This window comes from Ovis aries, chromosome 14 (genome assembly GCF_016772045.2).
Source record: "Ovis aries strain OAR_USU_Benz2616 breed Rambouillet chromosome 14, ARS-UI_Ramb_v3.0, whole genome shotgun sequence".
Lineage (NCBI taxonomy): Eukaryota > Metazoa > Chordata > Mammalia > Artiodactyla > Bovidae > Ovis > Ovis aries.
Genome location: NC_056067.1, coordinates 59160911 through 59187299, shown reverse-complemented (window position 1 = coordinate 59187299; position 26389 = coordinate 59160911). Strand labels below are relative to the sequence as shown.

The following is a 26389-nucleotide window of genomic DNA, read 5'->3' as shown; positions in this document are numbered from 1 at the left end:
GCCACAGCAATGAGAAGCCTGCACAAAAGTAACTAGAAACTCACTTCTCCTTGCTACAGCTAGAGAAAGCCCACGTGCAGCAAAAAGGCTCAGCACAGCCAAAAGCAAAACAAACAAACAAAAAAACTGACTCCTCTGGACTGACCAAAAGAAGCATCAAAATGCTAGTCTCCAACCATACCCCAGTCAAGTTTCTCTGGAGAATTCATAGCCCGATTGCTGCTGCAAAAAGAGAAAGAAGCCAGCACCATGAAGACTTCGCATAGCCAAAAATGAATTTTAAAGATTATTAAAGAGAGAAAAAAACTTTTAATGAGAAATGAACTCTTCTTTATAAAAGTTTCTGTTCCATGCTTATGATGACAAAGCTTCAAACACTTATATGAGAAAAACTTGTTTACATCATAATATATAATACTTAAGTCAGTACTTCAATGTAATGGAATGTCAAATTATTATAAGATCACTTCACAGTAATTAGGCAACTTATTTCTTGTTGAAAAATTGTAAAATATTTTCTCTCATTTCTTTGTTGTCTGTTTCTGAAAGATCTGTCAGTTGTGGACAACAAAGCACATTGTAAAATATAAAGTCTTAAGACATTAGAATTTATTTTCACCAAAATTTTCAACTTGGCACTATTTATAAATATTTCTACATATATTATCTGACTGAACTCAAGTGCTAAAGGAACTGTCTTTACATTTACAGGGCACCTACTATGTTCCCTGTCATTGTCTACGTGCATTTTAATGTTACAAAAGTCTCAAAATAACCCACTGACTTATGTATTTGTTAGTGTAAGGCAGGAAAGAAATGTAAATTCAACATTAAATCTGGGTCATAACATGTGGATAGAAAAGTAACGCCAAGGAAAAACTAGTGAAAAAAATAAACAACAAAAGAAATAGGATGGCAGGATTTAAGAGATTAGCACTGAAACATATATATTACCATATGTAAAAGAGCCTGTGGGAGTTTGATGTATGAGCGAGTGCTCTGGGACAATCTGGAGGAATACGGTGGTGACAGAGGTGGGTTCAGGAGGGAAGGGACATATGTATGCCTATGGCCTATTCATGTTGATGTACAGCAAAAACCATCACAATATTGAAAAAAAAAATTAAGTGATGGCGAGTTAGGCCTGAACACAGAATCAAACCTTTCCCACACCTAACACATCTGTGTAGTTTTCCTCTAGTCTGAATTTTCTGAGGGTCAAAAAGTTGATATATTTTACCACTTTCTCTACATGTCTAAGTTTTCACTGCCATATAAATTCTCAGATGATCTGCAACGTCATTCCTTGTGACTGAAGAGTTTGCCAAATAATAGCATTTATGTGGTTTCTCTCCTGTAGGAACTGCCTAATGCTGAACATGCACTAGAAACTGCCACATTCATTTCACTTGTATCTTTTCTATACAGTATGAATTCTCTGTGTTATAAGGCCTGAACACTGACTAAAGGCTTTGTCACACTCACGACATTTGCACTAAAATGTTTCTCACAACTGTCACATTTCTAATGTTTCTCTCTAGTATGAATTCTCCGATGGTTTCTAAGTTCGTCATTTCAAATGATGGCCATGTACATCATACTTACAAGGTTTCTCTCCTGTCTGAACTGCCTGATGATGAGTTATGGATGACTGTGCCTAAATGGTTTGTCACAATTTTTATATTTGTAAGGCTCTCTCCAGTATGAATTCTCTGATGAACTGCAAGGTTTGAAGTTTGCCTGAAAGCCTTGCCACATACATCACATTTATATAGTTTCTCTCTCATATGATACCTCCAATGAATTATAAATTTTGCAGCTTGATTAAAGGCCTTGCCACATACATCACATTTATGTGGTTTCTCTCCAGTATGAATTCTCCAATGTATTGCAAGTTTTGTAGTTTGATTAAAAGCCTTGTCGCACACATCGCATTCATATGGTTTTCCTCCTGTATGGATTCTTTGTGGTCTAGTGAGTTCTGAGTCCTGAAGAAAGGTTATGTCACACTCATTACATTTGTCAGGTCTTTTCTTTTGTGTTTCGTGGTCTAGTAGCAGTTCTGAAGGGTGCATAACAGCATTCTCATGTTTATGAGAAAAGCCTTTGCAGACATTACGAGTTCTCTGAGACGATAAACCTGAGGCGCTGACGTTTGCCACAACTTGACTACTTTCAAAAATTATTCCTTCAGATTGTACCATCTGCAATTCATCCTGAAAGGTGGATCCAGGCCTTTCAAAAGGTCTATTTCCTGCATCACTTCTACTATGATGGTCTCTTCCATCAGTGAGGTTTTGTTATGGGATGTAGACATTCCTTTGTCATTTCTTTCATCATCTGTCCACAGACAATCAAAGTCATGTATATTTTCCTGGATCTTCCTGAGGCGAAAATCTTTGATTTTAAGGCTTTCAGCTCTTCCAAACATCACTCTTTGAAAAATTTCCCCTTTCCCACTCTTTGCTTTTGCCTGTAATTTCTTGGTCATATGTATATGAGACATATCTACAAGACATAAAGAACCACAGGTATTCTATTAGTTATAATTCATAAATAAATTATTTCTTGTCAAACACATGATATTGTACCAAAAGACATATCCATCCTGAACAGAATTACGAATCTTCGTAATGATGATCTTAAAACTATAGAACACTAAAGGAATAGAACTCTTTAAAAAAGAGTGATCATGTGTAATTTAAATTCACTTTAGGGTAGTGTAGTTTCAAACACAACCAGAAAACATTCATTTTATGCAAACTCATGTCAGTTCACAAAGGAAACGTATTTTCCCACCATGACCTCCAAGCTCATCCTACTTTGTACTAAACACACTGCTGTCTCATAATTGAGGAGAAACGAATGGTATATGTCACACATTTTATGCATACTTATACATATTTAAAAGGTAAAGAACATACAGGACTAAAGAGGTGACTCAGTGGTAAAGAAACTGCCTGCCAATGCAGAAGACACGGCACAGGGGGATACAATCCTTGGGTAGGAAAGATCCCCTGGAGCAGGAAATCACAACCCAGTGCACTATTCTTTCCTGAAAAAATTCCATGCATAGGAAAGCTTGGTGGGGTACATTTCATGAGATCACAAAGAGTCAGACGGGACTGAGCACCTGAGCAAACTAGCATCAATCAGGCAATACACTGGAATGGTAAACAATGCAAAAGAAGCATTCTAATGAATAATGTGAAAAACAAATGGCAGTTAGTAACTGTTCCACAAATACTGCACTGAGAAAATAAAGAATTTTGTAAACTATATATATATCCATATATATCCATATTCTTCTTCTTCTTCTTTTTTTTACTGGACCATGTGGCTTATGAGATCTTGGTTCCCTGACCATGGATTAAATCCATGCTCGTTGCAATGAAGATACTGAATCCTATCCACTGGACTGTCAGGGAATTCCCCAAAATAATTTTAAAAATAAAAAAATAAACACTTTTCTAAATACCTCTTAGAAATCTATCAGTAGATAGACATATAGGCATTTTACCACTATTAATAAGAAACATTAATAAGTGGTTCATGTAAGTTCTATTGTGTAATACAAAAAGACCTTCATTTTTTCAAAACAAAAAATAAGTGAAACATTCTCTGCTTACACAATAATCATTCAATACATCAACTCCCTATCTACACAGTAACCTAAACTCACCCAGTTCATTGGCTCCAAAATACATGTAAAGGAATAAGTTTTGGGGCTTCCCTTGTGGCTCAGAGGTAAAGAATCCGCCTGCTAGTGCAGGGCACACAGGTTTGATCCCTGATCCGGGAAATCCCCACATGCCTGAGAACAACTAAGCCTGTAGGCCACAAGTGATGATTCTGTGCTCTAGACCTGGGGAGTCACAACTACTCTGCAAACACACAGAGACCACCCATTGCAACCAGAGAACCCACTAGAATGAGAAAATCATGCACTGCAATTAGAGGGTAGCCCTTGCTCGCTGCAAGTAGAGAAAAGCCCCTGAAGCAACAAAGACCCAGTGCAGCCAAAAACAAATAAATTTTAAATAAATCTTTAACATAATGTTATAAAGATAAAGGAATGTGATTGGAAAACCTAGTTAACTAGAGTCAGAGACAACTCTCTTGGGAACAAAATGTAAAATAACAACATACAAGATGTAATGTAGATGAGACATGTGGCAATAAGCATGACAGGAAGTAAATATATCTTTTAAGCAAAAGTAACCTTTGAGGCAAACTCCCTGTGGTCCAGTAGTTAGGACGATGTGCTTCCACTGTAGGGGGCACAGATTCTATCCATGAATGGGGACTAAGAAGCAGACTGCCATGTGGCACAGCAAAAAAAAAAAAAACTTCTAATGTTTTTCTATAAAACACACAAGAGTCTATGCCACCTAACAGCACTAATTACCACAGGAGGGGGACAAGGGGAAGTAAATCCCTGTGAAATAGCTCCTCACATGCTACCCAAAGTCAAGCAACAAAATTGACAGGAGTCAAATGACAGATTGTTGCAAAACATATAAAGACCTTGCCTTTGGGACCTCTTTTCTTGGAGTCCAATTTCCATGAGACCTCTTTCTTTAAAAAAAAAAAAAAATCACTTTGTTCATTTAGAAACAGCCATATGTAGGTCAGAAGTACTTTGTGTTTTCTTTAATAAAATGTAATTTTGAGGTAGGATTTGGAAGGGCTGCAGGTTGGACATCTACAATCAGCTACCCTCCTCTTGCATGCCCTGAGACAAGAGATAGGTGGGCTCTGTTGAGGAATTTACAGCCAACAAAAACAGGGTAAACAGGCAGTTTGTCTCTTAATTCAAGGGAACAATCATGGCAAGGACAAAGAAAGGAAAAAACCCTGTCTGATAAAGGAGAAGATACACAAGTAGGCGCCTTGGAATTAAAAGTCAGAGGATCAGTCCAGGCCATAATGAATTTTGCTCCTCTGAGAAGCCTTTACTTCAAGATCCAGGGTGTGCCTGTGTACTCAAGGGGAGGATCCTGAGACAAACTAACCAGGGAGGACAAAGCAAGGTGATTGGCCCACATTTCTCATACCTTTCTTAGTAAAAACACATGTCTTACTTTCCTTAAGCAACCATGAGCTGTCCATTACATTGGCATTTTGTAGACTAGTGAACATAAATAACAGTGATAATGTCTAAGAATATTTGCTTTCTTATAGAGAATATCTCAGGGTGGCACCAAACGTATTCATTAATAGTCCAAAATCTCTTTAGTTTGCCGGTAAGAGGAAATGTGTTTTCAGTAATCTGTGTTTCAGAATCTTATTTTATTTGGAAATGACCTAGATATTCAACGAACTTGCATCTCTTAGTTTAGAACAACCCTAGAAATTCAGGTTATTCAAATCTGGAGAGATTATTTTAGACAGACATTTCTAAAGTATAATCATTCCTAACAGAGTTTATCTAAAAGCTCCAATTGCATTTGCATTCTTTCCTTAAAAGTTTCTTCACTCGAGTTACTTTAAGTGTTGACACTTACTTAACATTAAACCTAGGTACAATTAAAGTATTAGACAATGTTGAATCTTAATTAGATTAGCAAAGAAACATTAATACTAGATATTCAATATTGAATATTTCCCACTTCACGCGAACCTGAAAATCATTTAGGTTAATTTCTCTTGTAATTGTTTGATTTGTACGTGCTTACTTTTTTATTTTAACAAACAATTGAATTAGAGCTCATTTACAAATTAACCTCAGCAATATTATCCAAAAACAAAGACATACACTGAGACAAACATACATGCAGATCGACAGACATGAGAGCTCTCAACTTTCCTGCTTGAGATTTAAAATGTCTCTTTCACCGTTTTCTTCCCACCCCCCTCCCCGTGGTTTAAAATTCTAATTTGCCCAAGACTGACATCCCTGGAAAAATGGGTTACGTACTTCAAGGACATGGCATAGGTTGCATGCTATGCAGGGTCGCTTCAGTCCTGTCCAACCCCCTGCAACCCCGTGGGCTCTAGCCCACCAGGCTCCTCTGTCCATGATGGGACTCTCCAGGCAAGAATACTGGAGTGGGTTGCCATTTACTCCTCCAGGGCATCTTCCCTACCCAGGGATCAAATCCACGTCTCCTGTGTCTCCCCCAGGGGTGGCAGGTTCTTTACCACTAGAGTCATCTGGGAAGCCCTGGCAAAGGTTAACTTTCAGCTTTTTTTCCGGCAGGCATTCTAAAAAAGCTTTCTGTTTTTAATTCCACTTGTAAAAAGAACCGGTTTTGCACTTTCAAAGAAAAAGAATTCATCTTAACCAGTTTTCTCCAGAGTCTAATCAATATGGCTATCCTGTATCAAACAAGTTATCTTTCCTTTCTATAGTCATAGATTTATGGCTAAAATACAGATCAAATAGTGGTCAAATTGACTGTGATAATAGGGCCAGAAGGACTGATAAAAATCTTGGAACGTCCCTCCAAGGAGATGCGGGTGTTTGATCAGAAGAATCTAAAGGGGTAAACAAACTTGCTAGAGTGGAGGAACCTGGGTTCCCCCTTCCCACTCAGAGACTGGGGCAGTTAGAAGGGGACCGGCTGATGGAGAGGGAGACAGAGGGTTTGGGAGGGCTGTAAGGCCACAACAGGACAAAGAATGGAGAGAGAAAGGCAGTAGGGGGTGCTGCTGGAGCTGTGGGCTGGCTAAAGAGAGTCGACTTAAAAAGTGAAGATTTGATCAGCCAAAATATAATGTGACATTGTAATATGGATAATCATCTTCACAAATTGCATAGTTCTTTTTTCAGTTGTAACTTCTCTTTAGATAGTTTTAAGTTGCCTTTATTTACCTCACGGTAGGCAGAGAGGAGGATCCAGGAGCCAACTTGGATGGTGCTAAGCCTGGGGTTGGTTGGCAAGGGCACTTACAAAGGCTGAACAATCTCAATATTTGTCCTCCATCTTATCTATGGTGCTGCAAGACTTGCACTCACAGGAGACAGTCAGGACATTCAAACTCAGGGCAGTTTCCACGCAGGTTGGAAGCAATGCCAGAGGAATGCCATGATTTGTCTTGAAGCCTAAACAAGACTATTTATTTAATCTCCCTAACACCCTGGTCAGTTTTCATTCCAATTCCAAAGAAAGGCAATGCCAAAGAACGCTCAAACTACCGCACAATTGCACTCATCTCACATGCTAGTAAAGTAATGCTCAAAATTCTCCAAGCCAGACTTCAGCAATACATGAACCGTGAACTCCCTGATGTTCAAACTGGTTTTAAAAAGGCAGAGGAAACAGAGATCAAATTGCCAACATCCGCTGGATTATGGAAAAAGCAAGAGAGTTCCAGAAAAACGTCTATTTCTGCTTTATTGACTATGCCAAAGCCTTTGATTGTGTGGATCACAATAAACTGTGGAAAATTCTGAAAGAGATGGGAATACCACCTAACCTGCCTCTTGAGAAATCTGTATGCAGGTCAGGAAGCAACAGTTAGAACTGGACATGGAACAACAGACTGGTTCCAAAGAGGAAAAGGAGTATGTCAAGGCTGTATATTGTCACCCTGCTTATTTAACTTATATGCAGAGTACATCATGAGAAACGCTGGACTGGAAGAAACACAAGCTGGTATCAAGATTGCCGGGAGAAATATCAATAACCTCAGATATGCAGATGAAACCACCCTTACGGCAGAAAGTGAAGAGGAGCTAAAAGCCTCTTGATGAAAGTGAAAGAGGAGAGCGAAAAGTTGGCTTAAAGCTCAACATTCAGAAAAAGAAGATCATGGTATCCGGTCCCATTACTTCATGGGAAATAGATGGGAAACAGTGGAAACAGTGTCAGACTTCATTTTTGGGGGCTCCAGAATCAGTGTAGATTGTGACTGCAGCCATGAAATTAAAAGACGCTTACTCCTTGGATGAAAAGTTATGACCAACCTAGATAGTATATTCAAAAGCAGACATTACTTTGCTGACTAAGGTCCACCTACTCAAGGCTATGGTTTTTCCTGTGGTCATGTATGGATTTGAGAGTTGGACTGTGAAGAAGGCTGTGCACCGAAGAATTGATGCGTTTGAACTGTTTTGTTGGAGAAGAATCTTGAGAGTCCCTTGGACTGCAAGGAGATCCAACCAGTCCATTCTGAAGGAGATCAACCAAGGGATTTCTTTGGAAGGAATGATCCTGAAGCTGAAACTCCAGTACTTTGACCACCTCATGCGAAGAGTTGACTCATTGGAAAAGACTCCGATGCTAGGAGGGATTGGAGGCAGGAGGAGAAGGGGACGACCCAGGATGAGATGGCTGGATGGCATCACGGACTCGATGAACGTGAGTCTGAGTGAACTCTGGGAGATGGTGATGGACAGGGAGGCCTGGCGTGCTGCGATTCATGGGGTCACAAAGAGTTGGACATGACTGAGCGACTGAACTGAACTGAACTGAACACCCCGGTGTCTCCAGGGTAAGAATCTGCTTAGTAATGCGGGAGACATGGGTTTGATTCTTGTTCTGGGAACATCTCACATGTCACGGAGAATAAGGTGATGAGCCACAAATGCTGAGCTTGTACGGTAGAACTACGCAAGCCCGTGTGCCTAGGGCCCCGGCTTCACAACAAAAGAAGCCACCACAATGAGAAACCATGTTCCCCGCAACTAGAGAGTAGCCCTTACTCGTCTCAAATAGACAAAAGTCCACACAGCAAAAAAGACCCAGTACAGGCCTAAGAAAAATGACCTTGCCTTCATCTCTGTGGGTACTACAGCAGCAGTCGTGGGTGCTGTACATTTCACATGTCGAAGAACAGAGCCCTAAGTAGAGAGAAGAAAAATCTCCTGTGAGAGTTCACAAACATTAAACATCTGTTTTCTCACAGAACTCTCCTCCCACTTGGAGAGTTTCCCAAACCCCATGAACGGTGTGGCTTCCTCTCTGTCCTTGTGACAGTTGACCTGTGATCACACTGTGGATACTTTCCCACTCATCTGGATGTTTGCTATTAGCATCTCATTCTCCGCAATCCAGGGGTCTTCTTCCTTGGGCCACAAGAATGGAGATAACGTTCAGATCAGAAACAGAGCTTCCTACTCAGAAGTAATGCTATATACTGTGGCTCCTTCCAGAATCCAGCCTCTCTCTCTCTCTTTTAAATAAATGTATCTGTTATTTTTCATAGATTGGTATATTCATTTCTTCTGGATCGGGTGAGTGTTCATTGCTGCTTGGTCTTTTCTCCAAGTTCAGCAAGTAGGGGCTACGCTCCAGTTGCAGTGCTCGTGGTCCTCACCTGCTGCGGTTTCTCCTGGGCACGGGCTTCAGTACTTGTCCCATGTGGCCTCAGTAGTTGCAGCTTCTGTCTCTAGAGTGCTGGTTCGTAGTTGAGGCACACAGGTGTAGCTGCTCTGTGGCATGTGGGATCTTCCCAGACCAAGGATCCAACCTGTGTATCCTGCATTGGCAGGTGTAGAATCCAGCTCTTTTGTCAGCCAAGGAGTGAGGACATTACAAACTGACAGAAAAATACTTCTCAAATGAATTTACTATCTGCCGCCTTCTGAATGCACAGGGAACAGCAGGTATCTAGTTCCTACCTAAGAACTACTGAATCAAGAACACAGGGCTAGAAAACAGGCATCTGGATATTTCAAAGTTTGAAATCAGCTTTATAAACACTAGCGCGGTGGAGAAACTCCTTGTGTATCACACAGTGGGCAGGTCACCTGAAGGAAAGACAAGTTTAAACTCCTGATACCAATCGTGAAGCTTTATATGTATGAGTCAACAAGCTTTTGAGCTTAGTCAAGAAAAACAGGGGATCTCAAAAGGTTCAGAGGGAACATGCAGAGGTACCCCAGGGCAGATCGCTACTTCAGAGGGAAGTGATCCTCACCCACAGACAGCAGGTTCCTGAGGGTCTCCACCATCACATCCTGGGACAAGGTCCTCTGGGCAGGGTCCAGGCATTCCCACTCCTCAGGAGTGAAATCTAGGAACACATCCTTGAAGCTCAACTGTGCCTGAAATGAAAACACATTCCACCAATGGGCCCTGAGGAGGATTCTTAGTTTTACACAACATGAGAAGAGGTGAGAGGGGCAAAGCTCAACTCAGTTGAAGTAATATTCTGATAAATCCATTAAAAGCTGCTTGAAGCAAACTGTTGGTCTCTAATCGAATTTAAAATTTCCTCTTTTTCTCTAGGATTACGACATACTGCAATCAACATGGATTTGTCATGTATGTGGAAAATACATGAAAATTACACAAATTAAAACCAGCACTGGGTTGCCTATGCAGAAGTGTTACATTCAACACACTGAGTGATGTAGTGTCACTATCTAGATGAGTTACAGCAAGACTGGGGTCTTCAGAGACGACAAGTCCACAGTGACTGTAAAAGAACACACATTGTGATGATGATGACAACATCACACTAACGACAGGTATTTCAGCACGTCCTACACACTAAGCATTACTCTAAAGACTTCACACGGATGAACTTGTCATCAACATAACAGCACGTTAGAGAAAGATCGCGTCCACCTTACTGGGGAGAAAAATCTTTCACTCTAAGAAATCACTCAGATCAAACAGTTAAGAAATGAGGCAACAGCACCTGAGCTCAGGTGGTTGGGAGAGACAACTGAACCTAAAGAATCAACCAGTTAACTAGCAGAGAAGGAAAGAGCATCCACAGAGAGTTCCCTGAGAATACCTGAAACAAGTTCAAGGAAGCTGAAATACAACAGAACAGCATAAATGGTCACGATACAGGGTCACACCTTCTCCATGGCAACCCACACAATGTCAATACTCTGACTACAGTTTACATCATTCATGGGATGATGTAGAAAAATCAGCGCCATGAAATACACTTAAGATACAACTGAAACTGCTACAAAGCATACACCATTATTTATGAGATGATGTTTTTGTAATAAAACCATGGAGCTACATATCCATGCATTCATGCATGCGTGTGTAAACACACAATTGATTGAAATAAGAGTTGTCATTATTTTTTTTTCTTTCATTCTATCGGATTTCATTCAGCATCAGCTTTGTGCCTCAAACTTGAAATACAGCAGTGAACATGATGGAGCTTACAATCTAGCAGCCAGCCAGCCAATTTCATCCACAATTTTAATGTAACTACTGAAATAAGTGCTCTGACACAGGCCTGGTGCTAAGACAAGATTAAACAGAAAGTCTTAAGCTACATTGAGAAATCAGACAAGGTCTCTGTGAGGAAGAAACTTAGGATTGGCAAGGTGGGAAACAGAAGAGTGTTGCAAGCAGAGAGAACAGCCTGAGTGCCAGCTCTGAGGCACGAAGATATTTACTGAACAGAAAGTCAGCCAGTGTGACGGGACACAGGGAATGTACATGGGGTGATGCCAGGCAGAGGCTAATTTATGCAAGATCTATGGATTTAGGACTTTATTCCAAAAGCTACTAGAAGTCACTTAAGAATCTGCAAGAGGAAAGTTAGACACCTACATTTGTTTTTCAGAGCTCAATCCACTGTGTGTAGAAGTTGTTTACTGCTTACTCATGCCAGACTCTTTGCAACCCCGCTGAGGGCAGCCCGCCAGCTCCTCTATCCATGGAATTCTCCAGGTAAGAATACTGAGTGGGTTCCCATTCTCTTCTTTATTTTACATCTTCATTCAGTAACTTTTTCAACATTCTATCAACATTCTATTTCTTTTTCAAGCTCATTTATTTTGCTTATGTTGGGTCCTTGCTGTGAGTGGGCTTTCTCTAGTTTCAGCTGCAGTGCCCAGGCTTCTCCTTGCAGTGGCTTCTCTTGTTTTGGAGCACAGGCTCTAGAGAGTGAGGGCTTCCGTAGTAATGGCTCCTGGGCTCTAGGGCACAGGCTCTGTCATTGTGGCCCATGGGCTTAGTTGCTCTGGGGCATCTTCCGGGACCTGGAATGGAACCCATGCACCCAACATTTGCAGGCACATTCTTAGCCACTATACTACTAGGGAACTCCTCAACATTATTTTATTCTAGTTCAAAATAAATAAATAAATAAAAAGTAATACAAGCAGAAAATAACATACAGATTTCTTTCAATCTTTATAAAATACCTGTATTGAAAAATATGTGGGCCTCCCTATGGGTAAGTGGTAAAGAATCCACTGGGCAATGCAAGAGATGTAGGTTGTTGCCTGGTCAGAGAACCCACATGCTGAGGGGCAACTGAGCCCATGAGTCTCAATTTCTGATCCAGAGCTGTAGAGCCCAGGAGGTGAATCTACTGCTCTAGAGCCTGGGCTGCAAGACAAGAGAAGCCACCACAATGAGAAGCTGCGCACCGCAGCGCACCGCAACCAGAGAGTGGCCACCACTTGCCAGATAGAGGGAAAAGACACTCAAGCAATGAAGTCAGAGTACAGGAAATAAATATATTTTAAAAATTATAATGTGGTTTTTATAATTAATTTTAGGTATGTTCTTATTAACAACATCAAAAATTTATCATTTTATTCCATTAAGAAAATACTGAATCAAAATTAGTAAAGTTGGAGAATCCCCTCATGGTTCAGTGCTTAACATCCCTCACTTCCACTGCAGGGTTTCAGGTCCGATCCCTACACAGTGAACTAAGACCCTGGAAGTTGCATCATGTGGTCAAAAAAGAAAGAAAGAAAAAAGTAGTAAGCCTGATTTTACAGTTTAAATTAGATGGTCTAACGAAACACTCCCTAGCCCTGACATCTCTTTCTGAATGTTCCGTTCCATTCCCAAACACTTAAGTTTTCAAGGAGGTGCTCATTTAATTTTAATGTTCTGTAAAAAGTCAGAACTGATTTCCCCTCATTGGCCTTTCCTGCAGATTTTACCATGCACTGTACATGTTAATACCTGAGGTCCACCTACAGCTTCTCTACCCTGGTTAACAGAGAGCAGACAGCGCATCCAGATGGGCCCTAAGCAACCCCTGCTGCCCCACAGCACCGAGACCCCGTCTCCAACCCGTGAGTGAGAAGCCCTGCCCAGGACGGTGCCCAGGGGAGCCTCCTCACAAGGCCAGGTCACCAGGTCATGGGGAGATGGGATCTAAGTGGAGAAAACAGGCCTTGAGGGAAGGCCCCAGGTGAGTGTGGGTGTACAAGAGTCAGACAGGATATTTCAGAGTCAGACATGATTAGCGAGTCCAGAGAAGGGGAATTCAGGAAGGACAGACTGAGAATCCACTGAGAATATGACCTTACCAGAGAAAGAGCCATGCCAGACTCCTGTTCTTTCCTCTTCTGGGCTTCTTCGTCCGTGAGTCTTCACAGTTCTATCATGAAAGTGGAAAACATGCTGTTTAATGCTTAGGGTCAACACACCCCCTTCCTGAGCCCCAACCACACACACAGGGAAGCCCTCACCATGAGGAACAGACAGTCCCCTGTGGCCACTGTCTCAGGAGGGACTCAGGACTGTCAACTCCTGCAGAGAGTCCAACATGGGACTTTCCCACACTTTCCCTTGGATCACACTCCCCTCCTGGTGAGGCCTCATGCACACAGCAGCAGGGGGTACCTCCGCTCACCCCACGATGCCCTTCAGGTCACACAGCAGGCCCTGGTCCAGCTCCACTCAGAGCAGAGTGCCCTTTCCTCCCCCAGGGCCTGGTTTCATTCTCACAAGTGGAGGCTAAGAGCCCTGGTGCTCAATGCAAGGTCCAGATCGGAATCATCTGTGGCTCTGTGCACTTTCCTGGGGCGAGGCCCCACAGGAGAACCTGAGGAGTTTGTCTGATGAGGGAGGGGTACCAAACATGCCTAGACCCCCAACACATACCTTTCAGTAACAGCATTGCAGGCGGATTCTTTACCAGCTGGGCTATGTAGCTCAGAACACGTTCCAAATCTGGAAGAGCATCACATAAGGCCTCAGTCTGTTTATTTGTACCTAGACCCAGAGCCTCAGTGTTTCGTACTGCTGGGTCAATTAAGTCTTTTATCTCAGTAATAATCTGTTTTTTAGTTTTGTTAGTATCATTTGGTCATAAGGGTGGCTTCCTTGTCCCTCAAGAATCAGAGTGGAGCCTAATTTAACTAGGAAGTTCCTGGAGTTAAAAGAGAGGTGACAGGCACAGAAATTGATGTAGAAACCACTGGACATTGTTGGAGCATGAAGCGGGTTCCTGGAAAGAGGGCCTGCTGTTGGTGCTGATGTTCCCATTATGTATTTTTTTATGGCTGTTAAAACTTCCAGCCCTTCGAGTTAAGATGGAAAGGACTGCGCTGGTGTCCAAGGAATTCCATCTCGGCCCCCGCTTCAGTGACCCCCCAAACTTCAGCACTAGTTATATACATGGTGCTGTAGGCAGAGCCACTTGTGACCTCAGGGCCCCTCAGTGTGGGGGAAACCATCCAAGGCCGAGGGGCCCCATAGATCTCAGGTGTCTGGGGCATTTCCTCCTCCAGTCCCCTGGCTGTCTATCAAAGGGCAAGTCCGCCACAGTCTCTCCTCCAGCGCCCTTCTGTCTACACAGGGCATCCTGGGTTGGTCTGGGTACTTGTGGGCCTTGTGGTCCACCATGGCCAGCTTAGCTTGCAAAGGCTGACCTCCCCTCTGGTTGTCTCTGAGTGGACAAAGCTACAATCATCATTTCAGCCCTTTGTGTATTTCTCTGGGAGTGTTCAGCCATTTCAACCATGTCCCTATTATCGAAAACTGAATAAGCCACTTGGAGCAAATCGCTCATAGGTGTCTGAGGACTAGCAGTTGCTTTTGAATCTCACTCCTGATGTCTGTGGCAGGGTGCGCTATGAAATGCATAGCCGAAAGGGCCTGTCCCTCGAGGAGAAGGGATCCACACTCCTGTGTATGTATTTTGTCTATGCTCTGTCTTTGTTGCTTGTGGGCTTTTCTCAGCGTGGGCTTCTCACTGCAGTGGCTTCTCTTGTTTCAGAGCACAGGCTCTAGGGCCTGGGCTTCAGTAGTTTCAGCTCCTGGGCTTAATTGCTCCATGACACATGGGATCTCCCTGGATTAGAGATAGAGCCCATGTGCCCTGCATTGGCACGTGGATTCTTTCCCAGTGAGCCACCAGAAAAGCCCCTGCTCTATTTTTTAAAGCTTCTATCAACCTCTCTTGAAATGCTTTCTGATTTTCATCTCACCCCTGTGGTACCACCTGCACTTTTTCATAATTGATAGGTTTAACTGCAAGTGTTTTCATAACCTCTGTTAAACAATCATGTAGCCATGGACCTGCCTCAGGGACAGTGGCAGTGCCCCCCACTCCCCGCATGGCCCTGTTGGGCTCGGGCAGCCCCTGGGTCAGCATGGACCCTAGCTGCCTGTGGGGGAGTAAAGTCTGCAAATCTCCCTTTGGATGAGATCAAAACATCTCATTAACTGGGTAAACTCCATCCTGGAAAGTTCAGGATTCTCAGAAAAATGTATCAATTTATCTTCTGCTGACTTATGGACAAGGAGATGGACAAGGAGAAAGGCAGAGAAAGATGGACGCAGAGAAAGATGGACACGTAGAAAGCGGCTTCTCACAGAGGCGGAGCCATGGGGCAGTTGGTCCATAACTCACACGCTGCAGGTGCTGTCTGGGCTGAGATTTGGCCCTTGGGTAACTCGGGGTACAGAGAAGGAGCTCCTGAATATAGTGGGCAGTCTCCTCACCCTTGGGTGCCCTTGACTCTGGGCTAGTGGCCTTGGCTGGAGCCCCGGCTGAGACAGTCCTTGCCATTCCCCTCCCTCGAGCAGTAGTTAGCTATCCAGATGTTACGTTCCTGTGTCGCACTTCACTGCGCAGTTTCATCAGGACTTCTGCTTAAAGCTTTAGATGTTATCCCATCCGAGTAGTCTCGCAGCCAGGTGTGAATGGCTGAGAAACTGTCCCAAAGGAATAATACAGAGTGTGTGTCCAGTGGCCTTGACAGAGAGCTTTCAGGAGCTGGCCTGGCTGCAAATTGGAAGTAAAGGGTCGGGGGCGGGGTGGGGGGGGGGGGGAGGGTAAATCCTGGAAGCTGATTCGCTTCAGTGTCCTTGTGCAGGATGTTGAGACTACCTCATAAGAGGCATTTATCCAGGCTGGACACAGTCCTTTAAAAGATGTCTTGTTTTTTTTTCTAGACATATAGTCCCCTGGATATAAATTATGGGCATCTGATCTGCATCCAAAGATAGCTTACACTGCTGAGCTTCAGACCCAAGCCTAGAATATCTTCCTAACAACTCAATTAAACATTACAAGAATATGACAAAAGTGCCATTTTAAAAGTGAGTTTTAGACAGCAGATACTGATCTCAGCCAAACTAAAATTTAATTTCTATTAAAACATAATTCCTTTCTTCTTAAATCACCCTCATTTGTCCCAAATGTAGCCAAGTTTAGATTAATTTGTTTGTAAAATGAGTCTGGTTAACTGATAACATAGGCTTGTAAAATTGGTCCAGGAAAGTGAGTGTCTTGATCACTAAAAACTGTACAAAGTACACCGCAAGTGAAAACCGCATTTCGAAAATATTTATTTATTTACTTTTGGCTGTGCTGGGTCTGCACTGCTGCTCAGACTCTCTATTCGCAGCAAGCAGGGGCTACTGAGGTGCACTGACTTCTCACTGTGGCGGCTTCTCTTTTGCAGAGCACGGACTCTAGGGGGCGTGGGCTTCAGTAGTTGTGGCTTCCAGGCTTTAGAGCACAGGCTCAGTAGTTGGCTCGCATGGGCTTAGTTGCTCCACAGCATGTGGGATCTTCCCAGATCAGGGATCAAACCCACGTCTCCTGCATTGGTAAGGGGATTCTTTATTGCTGAACTCCAGCAAAGCCCATGAGTTAATTTTTTTGCAGACAAACGTCACAACAAATGTACTTACTGCCTTTGAGTAAACCTGGGTACCATAAAAACATTGTGCTTAATAGCGATGTGTCTAAATGACATGTCTCTATTAAATAACAAGAAAACAACAAACTTTAATGCCAGATATTAATTTAATACTATACGTTTCTTGGGTCATACAAATTCAAAATCCATTTAGCTTCATTTCTGTTATATTTAGAAATGTTTAATTTGTAAGCACTTTTAAAAAGACAGTTAAACAGAGCTCACCTACAAATTAACCTGAGCAATACATATATCCCAATAGAGATCTCACAGTTTCACTTTAAAACTTAGTCATAAAACAGGCATTGCAATGCAAAACTTACCAGCTAAGAGATATTTGAGGACTTCTCTGGTGATCCAGTAACTAAGACTCCATGCTTCCAATGCAGTGGGCCCAGGTTCCATTCCTGGATGGGAAACTAAATCCCACTTGCCACAGCTAAGAGTCACTGCAGCCAAATAAATAATAAATAAGCATTTATTCTTAAAAAATACATAAATAACAGGTAAAATAACCTAAATTTATAGGCTTGAGTTTTAAGAGGGTTAGACTTAGAACATAGGAGAAAAATCCCCAAATTAAGAAGAATGTCGACTTTCAGATCCTGTGAGCAGCACTCAGACAGTAAAATTTCTTCCTTCTCACATACCATCTACTCTCTCCTGCACTAGTAACAAGATCCTTTTTGTGTCTCTAGACATCAATACCACATTTCTATGGCAGCCTGTGCTGACTGAAAAAAAAAGAAAAGATAGGACATTTGTGAGGCTTATAAGTAGAGGGGGAGAGGGTGCCGCCCAGAGTAATTAGTGAGCTACAGTTTTATAATAAAAGGAGAAGTGGGGAGGGGGAGAGTGTCCTTATCTCTCTCTTCTGCTTCCTCTTCTTGAGTTGTTGTTCAGCAGCTCAAGTTGTGTCCAACTCTTTGCAACCCCATGGACTGCAGCACACCAGGCTCCCCTGTCCTTCACCATCTCCCGGAGCTTGCTCAAACTCATGTCCATTGAGTCAGTGACGCCATCCAACCATCTCATCCTCTGTCCCCTTCTCCTCCTGCCTTCAATCTTTCCCAGCATCAGGGTCTTTTCTAATGAGTCACTTCTTTGCATCAGGTGGCCAAAATATTGAAGCTTCAGCTTCAGTCCTTCCAATGAATATTCCAGGTTGATCTGCTTTAGGATTGACTGGTTTGATCTCCTTGCCATCCTAGGGACTCTCAAGAGTCTTCTCCAACACCATCACTCAAAAGCATCAATTCTTCAACACTCAGCCTTCTTTATGGCCCAACTCTCACATCTATACATGACTACTGGAAAAACCATAGCTTTGACTAGATGGACCTTGGTGAGCAAAGTAATGTCTCTGCTTTTTAATATGCTGTCTAGGTTGGTCATACTTTTTCTTCCAAGGAGCAAGTGTCTTTTGATTTCATGGCTGCAGTCACCTTCTGCAGTGATTTTGGAGCCTAAGAAAATAAAGTCTCTCACTGTTTCCACTGTTTCCCCATCTATTTGCCATACAGTGATGGGACTTCATGCCATGATCTTAGTTTTCTGAACATTGAATTTTAAGCCAGCTTTTTCACTTTTCTCTTTCACTTCAGTTCCTCTTCACTTTCTGCCACAAGGGTGTTGTTATCTGCATATCTAAGATTATTGATATTTCTCCCAGGAATCTTGATTCCAGCTGGTGCTTCATCCAGCCTGGCATTTTGCATGATGTACTCTGAAGCTAAGTTAAATAAGCAGAGTGACAATATACAGCCTTGATATACCTCTTTGTACTCCATTCCCAATTTCGAACCAGTCCATTGTTCCATGATTGGTTCTAACTGTTGCTTCCTGACCTGCATACAGGTTTCTCGGAAAGCAGGTAAGATGGTCTGGTATTCCCATCTCTTTAAGAATTTTCCAAAATTTGTTGTGATCCACATAGTCAAAGGCTCTAGCGTAGTCAGTGACACAGAAGTAGATGTTTTCCGACATTCTCTTGCTTTGCGGATGTTAGAAATGTGATCTCTGGTTCCTCTGCCTTTTCTAATTCCAGCTTGAATGTCTGGAAGTTCCTGGTTCATGTACTGTTGAAGCCTAGCTTGGAGAATTTTGAGCATTACTTTGCTGGCATCAACACTATGAAAAGGCAAAAAGATACGACACCGAATGATGAACTCCCCAAGATGGTAGGTGCCCAGTGTGCTGCTGGAGGAAAGCAGAGAAATAGCTCCACAATGTGTGAAGAGGCTGAGCCAAAGCAGAAACAACGCCCAGTTAGGGATGTCTCTGGAGGTGAAAGTGAAGTCTGAAGCTGTAAAGAACAGTATTGTGTAGGAACCTGGAATGTTATGTCCATGAATCAAGGTAAATCGGAAGTGGTCAAACAGGAGATGGCAAGAGTGAACACCAACTTTCTAGGAATCAGTGACCTAAGATGGACCAGAATGGGTGAATTTAATTCAGATGACCATTATATTTACTACTGTGGGCAAGAATCCCTTAGAAGAAATGGAGTAGCTATCATAGTCAACAAAAGAGTCCAAAATGCAGTACCTGGATGCAATCTCAAAAAGTACAGAAGGATCTCTGTTCATTTCCAAGGCAAACCATTCAATATCACAGTAATCCAAGTCTATGCCTCAGCCACTAATTCCAAAGAAACTGAAGTTGAACAGTTCTAAGAAGACTTACAGATTTCATAGAACTAATACCAAAAAAAGGTGTCCTTTTCATCATAGGGGACTGGAATGCAAAAGTAGGAAGTCAAGAGATTCCTGGAGTAATAGGCAAGTTTGGCCTTGGAGTACAGAATGAAGCAGGGCAAAGCTAACGATTTTGTTAAGAGAACGCACTGGTCATAGCAAACGCCTGTCAACTACAAAGTGGCATTGACCAAGAGCACTGCCAGTGATTGAACAACAAAGGCGTTTGCCATCTGCCTCTATGGAGAGTGAACCCCATGCTCCTATAGCTGTTGTCCTTCAACAGCTGTGGAGTGAGGCACTCCATGATCCAGGGAATCCGGTGGGATGGAGAGATATAAATGATGATGTCATCTCAGATTCTATGGCAATTCAAAAAGGGGGACAAAATTGTTCAATTACTTCTGTTGCCTTACATTTCTATTAACTCTTCTAATAACATAAGGACAAGCAGATTCAGCAGACCAAAAACAATCCTTATGGACATCACTGGTATCTCAATATGCCCGACCACATATAAATATCAAAATTAATGGTACAAGATTTTCTGGTCTCCTCTACACTGCATCTGATATTACTATTCTTTCCCAACACTTATGGCTCAAAACCTGGCCTATAGAAAAAAATCTCTTGCCAAATTGTAGGAATTTCTCAAAGCAAAGTATAAGAAATTTATCAAAATATTCAAATCTACCCATATGAAGGACCAAAAGGCCAGCCTGCAACATTAAGACCTTATGTGATAGATGCACCCCTTAATCTAATAGGAAGGGACTTACTTATGCAATGGCAAACTCAGATATACATTCCACATTTCTCCTAGGGGCCACTGCTCATTTAACAAAGAAGGCAATGATTAAAATAACTTGGAAAATGACAAGCCTATTTGCACGAACAATGGCCCCTTACGAAAGAAACATTACAGGCTACTAGAGAACTTATAGACAGACAATTAGAATTAAAACATATTGAGGAATCTTACTCTTCTTGGAACTCGCCTATTTTTGTTATAAAAAGAAATCTAACAAATGACATCTCTTAACAGACCTTAGAAAAGTTAATGCATCTATGAAACCCATGGGTGCACTACAACCAGGGATCCCATCACCTACTACTATTCCTCAAAATTGGCACATTATTATTACTGATTTACAAGACTGAATTTTAAATATACCTTTACACCATTTAGACCGAGATTCACTTTCTCTCTCCCTTTTCCTAATTACATCGGGCCTCATAAAAGATTTCATTAGACTGTGTTACTTGAAGGTATACCTAACAGTCCTACTATTTGTCAAAATTTTGTGGCCAAGGCTTTACAGCCAATATGACAGCAATTCCTTCATGCATATATCATTAATAATATACTGTAACTACAAAAGGAGAAGTGATATTTTTGACACTGAATGGCCATGATATTCATTCTTTAGACTCCAGAAAAAAACTGATTAAAATAAAATCTATTTGAAATTGCAAAGCCGGTTCTTCTCACATGTGCAGTTAGGAAAAGGTTAACTTGTTAAAATACTTTTTTGGAGCTCCAATTCTGCCTGGGAAACAAAAACAGCCCTAAGAAAAAACCTAAAGTTAACTCTTATCATGTCCCTGGGATACACAACCCACGCTATCTGGGACTCCAGGCATAAACAAATTGGTGGAACGAAGGGAAAAAAAAAAAGATATATATATATCAAAAAGATATTTTAAATGTCAAGTGGAAAGCTATATCTGTCTAGGTATAATTATCTATGACTCAATGTATGTCTTGGTTTTTGGATAATATGAAATTAATGAGCTCTATTTAAATTCAAGTTCACGTGAACTGAAAAAATTCAACATTAAATAAAATGTTTAAATATAATTTAAATCACTGAAGAAGGCTTTCTTGTCTCTTCTTGCTATTCTCGGAAACTCTGCATTTAGATGCCTATATCTTTTCTCTTCTCCTTTGCTTTTTGCCTCTCTTCTCTTCACAGTTATATGTAAGGCCTCCCCAGACAGCCATTTTGCTTTTTTGAATTTCTTTTCCATGGGGATGATCTTGATCCCTGTCTCCTGCACAATGTCACAAACTTCATTCCATAGTTCATCAGGCACTCTATCTATCAGATGTCGGCCCTTAAATCTATTTCTCACTTCCACTGTATAATCATAAGGGATTTGATTTAGGTCATACCTGAATGGTCTCACGGCTTTCCCTACTTTCTTCAATTTAAGTCTGAATTTGGTAATAAGGAGTTCATGATCTGAGCCACAGTCAGCTCCTGGTCTTGTTTCTGTTGACTGTTTAGAGCTTGTCCATCTTCGGCAGCATAGAATATAATCAATCTGATTTCAGTGTTGACCATCTGGTGATGTCCATGTGTAGAGTCTTCTCTTGTGTTGTTGGAAGAGGGTGTTTGCTATGACCAGCGCATTGTCTTGGCAAAACTCTATTAGTCTTTGCTCTGCTTCATTCCACATTCAAAGGCCAAATTTGCTTGTTACTCCTGGTGTTTCTTGACTTCCTACATTTGCATTCCAGTCCCCTATAATGAAAAGGACATCTTTTTGGGTGTTAGTTCTAAAAGATCTTGTGGGTCTTCATAGAACCGTTCAACTTCAGCTTCTTCAGCACTACTGGTTGGGGCATAGACTTGGATAACTGTGATATTGAATGGTTTGCCTTGGAGACGAACAGAGATCATTCTGTCATTTCTGAGATTGAATCCAAGTACTGCATTTTGGACTCTTTTGTTGACCATGATGGCTACTCCATTTCTTTTGCGGCATTTCTGCCCGCAGTAGTAGATATAATGGTCATCTGAGTTAAATTCACCCATTCCAGTCCATTTTAGTTCGCTAATTCCTACAATGTCGATGTTCACCGTTGCCATCTCTTGTTTGACCACTTCCAATTTGCCTTGATTCATGGACCTGACATTCCAGGTTCCTATGCAATATTGCTCTTTACAGAAAGAAGCATCGGACCTTGCTTCTTTCACCAGTCACACCCACAGCTGGGTATTGTTTTTGATTTGGCTCCATCCCTTTATTCTTTCTAGAGTTATTTCTCCACTGATCTCCAGTAGCATATTGGGCACCTACTGCTCTGGGGAGTTCCTCTTTCAGTATCCTATCATTTTGCCTTTTCATACTGTTCATGGGGTTCTCAAGGCAAGAATACTGAAGTGGCTTGCCATTCCCTTTTCCAGTGGACCACATTCTTCAGCAATCAATGCAAAGAAATAGAGGAAAACAACAGAATGGGAAAGACTAGAGATTTCTTCAAGAAAATTAGAGATACCAAGGGAACATTTCATGCAAAGATGGGCTCGATAAAGGACAGAAATGGTATGACCCTATCAGAAACAGAAGATATTAAGAAGAGGTGGCAAGAATACACAGAAGAACTATACAAAAAATGTCTTCATGACCCAGATAGTCATGATGATGTGATCTTTAATCTAGAACCAGACATCTTGGAATGTGAAGTCAAGTGGGCCTTAGAAAGCATCACTACGATCAAAGCTAGTGGAGGTGATGGAATTTCAACTGAGCTGTTTCAAATCCTGAAAGATGATGCTCTGAAAGTGCTACACTCAATATGCCAGCAAATTTGGAAAACTCAGCAATGCCCACAGGACTCGAAAAGGTCAGTTTTCATTCCAATCCCAAAGAAAGGCAATGCCAAAGAATGCTCAAACTACTGCACAACTGCACTCATCTTACATGCTAGTAAAGTAATGCTCAAAATTCTCCAAGCCAGGCTTCAGCAATATGTGAACCGTGAACTCCCGGACGTTCAAGCTGGTTTTAGAAAAGGCAGAGGAACCAGAGATCAAATTGCCAATATCCGCTGGATCATGGAAACAGCAAGAGAGTTCCAGAGAAACATCTATTTCTGCTTTATTGAGTAGGCCAAAGCTTTTACTATGTGGATCGCAGAAACTGTGGAAAAGTCTGAAAGAGATGGGAATACAGACCACCTGACCTGCCTCTTAAGATATCTGTATGCAGGTCAGGAAGCAACAGTTAGAACTGGACATGGAACAACAGACTGGTTCCAAATAGGAAAAGGAGTACATCAAGGCTGTATATTGTCACCCTGCTTATTTAACTTATATGCAGAGTACATCATGAGAAACGCTGGACTGGAAGCAACACAAGCTGGAATCAAGAGTGCCGGGAGAAATATCAATAACCTCAGATATGCAGATGACACCACCCTCATGGAGAAAGTGAAGAGGAGCTAAAAAGCCTCTTGATGAAAGTGAAAGAGGAGAGTAAAAAGTTGGCCTAAAGCTCAACATTCAGAAAAAGAAGATCATGGCATCTGGTCCCATCACTTCATGGGAAATAGATGGGGAAACAGTGTCAGACTTTATTTTTGGGGGCTCCAGAATCACTGCAGATGGTGACTGCAGCCATGAAATTAAAAGACGCTTACTCCTTGGAAGAAAAGTTATGAGCAACCTAGATAGCATATTGAAAAGCAGAGACATTACTTCCCAACTAAGGTCTGTCTAGTCAAGGCTATGGTTTTTCCTGTGGTAATGTATGGATGTGAGAGTTGGACTGTGAAGAAGGCTAAGTGCCAAAGAATTGATGCTTTTGAACTGTGGTGTTGGAGAAAACTCTTGAGAGTCCCTTGGACTGCAAGGAGATCCAATCAGTCCATTCTGAAGGAGATCAACCCTGGGATTTCTTTGGAAGGAATGATGCTAAAGCTGAAACTCCAGTACTTTGGCCACCTCATGAGAAGAGTTGACTCATTGGAAAAAACTCTGATGCTGGGAGGGATTGGGGGCAGGAGGAGAAGGGGACGACCAAGGATGAGATGGCTGGATGGCATCACAGACTCGATGGACGTGAGTCTGAGTGAACTCCGGGGGATAGTGATGAACAGGGAGGCCTGGCGTGCTGTGATTCATGGGGTCGCAAAGAGTCAGACACGACTGAGCGACTGAACTGAACTGAACTGATAATTTAAATATAATTGTTTGCTAATCTAATTAAGACATGTCTTAAATCATCATTATATAATGCTTTTATTGTGCCTAGATTTAAGGTAAACTGTTTGCCAACATAAAAGTAACTCTTTACATATACATACATACATATATATATATATATATATATATATATGCATATATATATAAGGGAGATGAAATCTTTTAGATAAACTCTAATAAAAATAATTATATTTTCAAAATCTCTACCTAAAATAATGCCTTAGGATTGGGTTAACTTAAATTCATAAAATTGTACTAAATGAAATAATAAAAGTTTATTAAATAGCTAGGTCAGTTCCAATAAAGTAAGATTTTTAAACATTAATTACTGAACACTAACTTCCTCTTAGAAAAAGTTTTTCTTACCGAAAAACTAAAGAGATTTTAGACTATTAATATATAAATACATATATTTATATAAAAATAAATATATATTACAATATATAATAAATATATTCACCAAAATAAAATACTAATATACAAGACACTTCATAGTTGCTAAGGAGAAGATGTATGCTGTTAATAAAAAGGGAAGAACTGGCAAATAAAATGATGAATACAAACATATAAAAAAGGTTTCTGAGAAATGAAAGAGAATTTTATGGCAAATGGATGGAACTCATTACTCTGAACTCTCTTCCTCTTCCTTCTTACATGTCTCGATTATACAAATTCTTCCCTTATATGGGCCACAGCTCTCCAAGATGAAACTACATGACATATTATAACCCACCTGTTAGCTTACTTTGCAATGAGAACACCTAAGTCTATAAAAACTGACAATGGCCCTGCCTGTGTTTCTAAGCAGTTCAAACAATTTTTACATTCATTCTCTACTAAACATATTAGAGACACTTCTTATAATCCACAAACACAAGACACAGTTTAACAAACACATTACACACTGAAACTACAAACAAAAAATTAAATAAAGGGGAAAACACAGGAACACTTTTATCTTCCTTATCCAGAGCAGACTTTACTAGATTCCAACTCAATATATTCTTTAAGTGTATAACTATTGTTAACATAGCTTTATTTGTTTTAATTTTTTTAAACTTACCGCAAGGAGGTATCTTGACATGAGCAGAAAGACATTTCGAGGAACTGAAGGACTCTTCTCTTCCTCTGCCCATTTGGTACCAAGATAGATTGAATAAACAATGGAAATCTGGGAAATTAATCTTATAGGGAAAGGGGTATGCTTGTATTTCCCCAGATGCATCCAACAAACTCACATGGCTTCCTCTTTGGAAGATCCGACCCAAGGGGGCCCCTGGCCTTCAACACAGAAACAAGACAACAAAAACCCCAGGAGGAAGAAATGCCAATATAGGCCATGGTGGCTCTAAAGATCTCCAGAAAGCACCGCCCTTGGTGGCATCAACCTTATGATTTCCCCTCTTGGGGATAAATAAAAACCCTTACTCATCAATCTGAAAATCCAGTTTCTCAATAGAGAATGCCTCAGAGTCCTGAAAATATTTTTGTTGCTCTGCTTGCTTGTACCTGCCCCCAATCAGGCTGAACTAATCAATCAATCACACTTACTGGGCTGACATACACAACCCCCTTTACTTCAGGTTGTAGAATGGACAGAGAAAGGACCAATCGTATTAACCAATGACTCCATACATATGCCTTTTCCTTGGACCCTTAAAGGGCTCTCACACCCTGAAGAAGAAGGGAAACTAATATTTCTCTAGGTTATGAAGTCCTTCTTTTGGGTATGGGACCAGGAAAACTATGCATAAATGATAGCAGACAAACTTGGGCTTTTACCCTGCCTCCAAAAGAGGACTTTCATACACTGCTTAGATTCTTTATGCCCTTTCTTTGTCCGTGAACCATGTTTATACTACTGAAACTTT

The 26389-nt window shown here is 41.3% G+C and overlaps 1 long non-coding RNA gene across 1 annotated transcript; it reads right to left on the bottom strand.

Moving 5' to 3' along the window:
* Positions 1-292: 292 nt before the first annotated feature.
* On the bottom strand, positions 293-24599 carry LOC121816386 (uncharacterized). Its single transcript, XR_009596423.1, has 5 exons — positions 17152-24599; positions 13779-13847; positions 13202-13272; positions 9868-9994; positions 293-2508 (listed from the first exon to the last, which is right to left on the bottom strand). It is a non-coding gene; the product is annotated as an uncharacterized LOC121816386 (long non-coding RNA).
* Positions 24600-26389: the final 1790 nt, after the last annotated feature.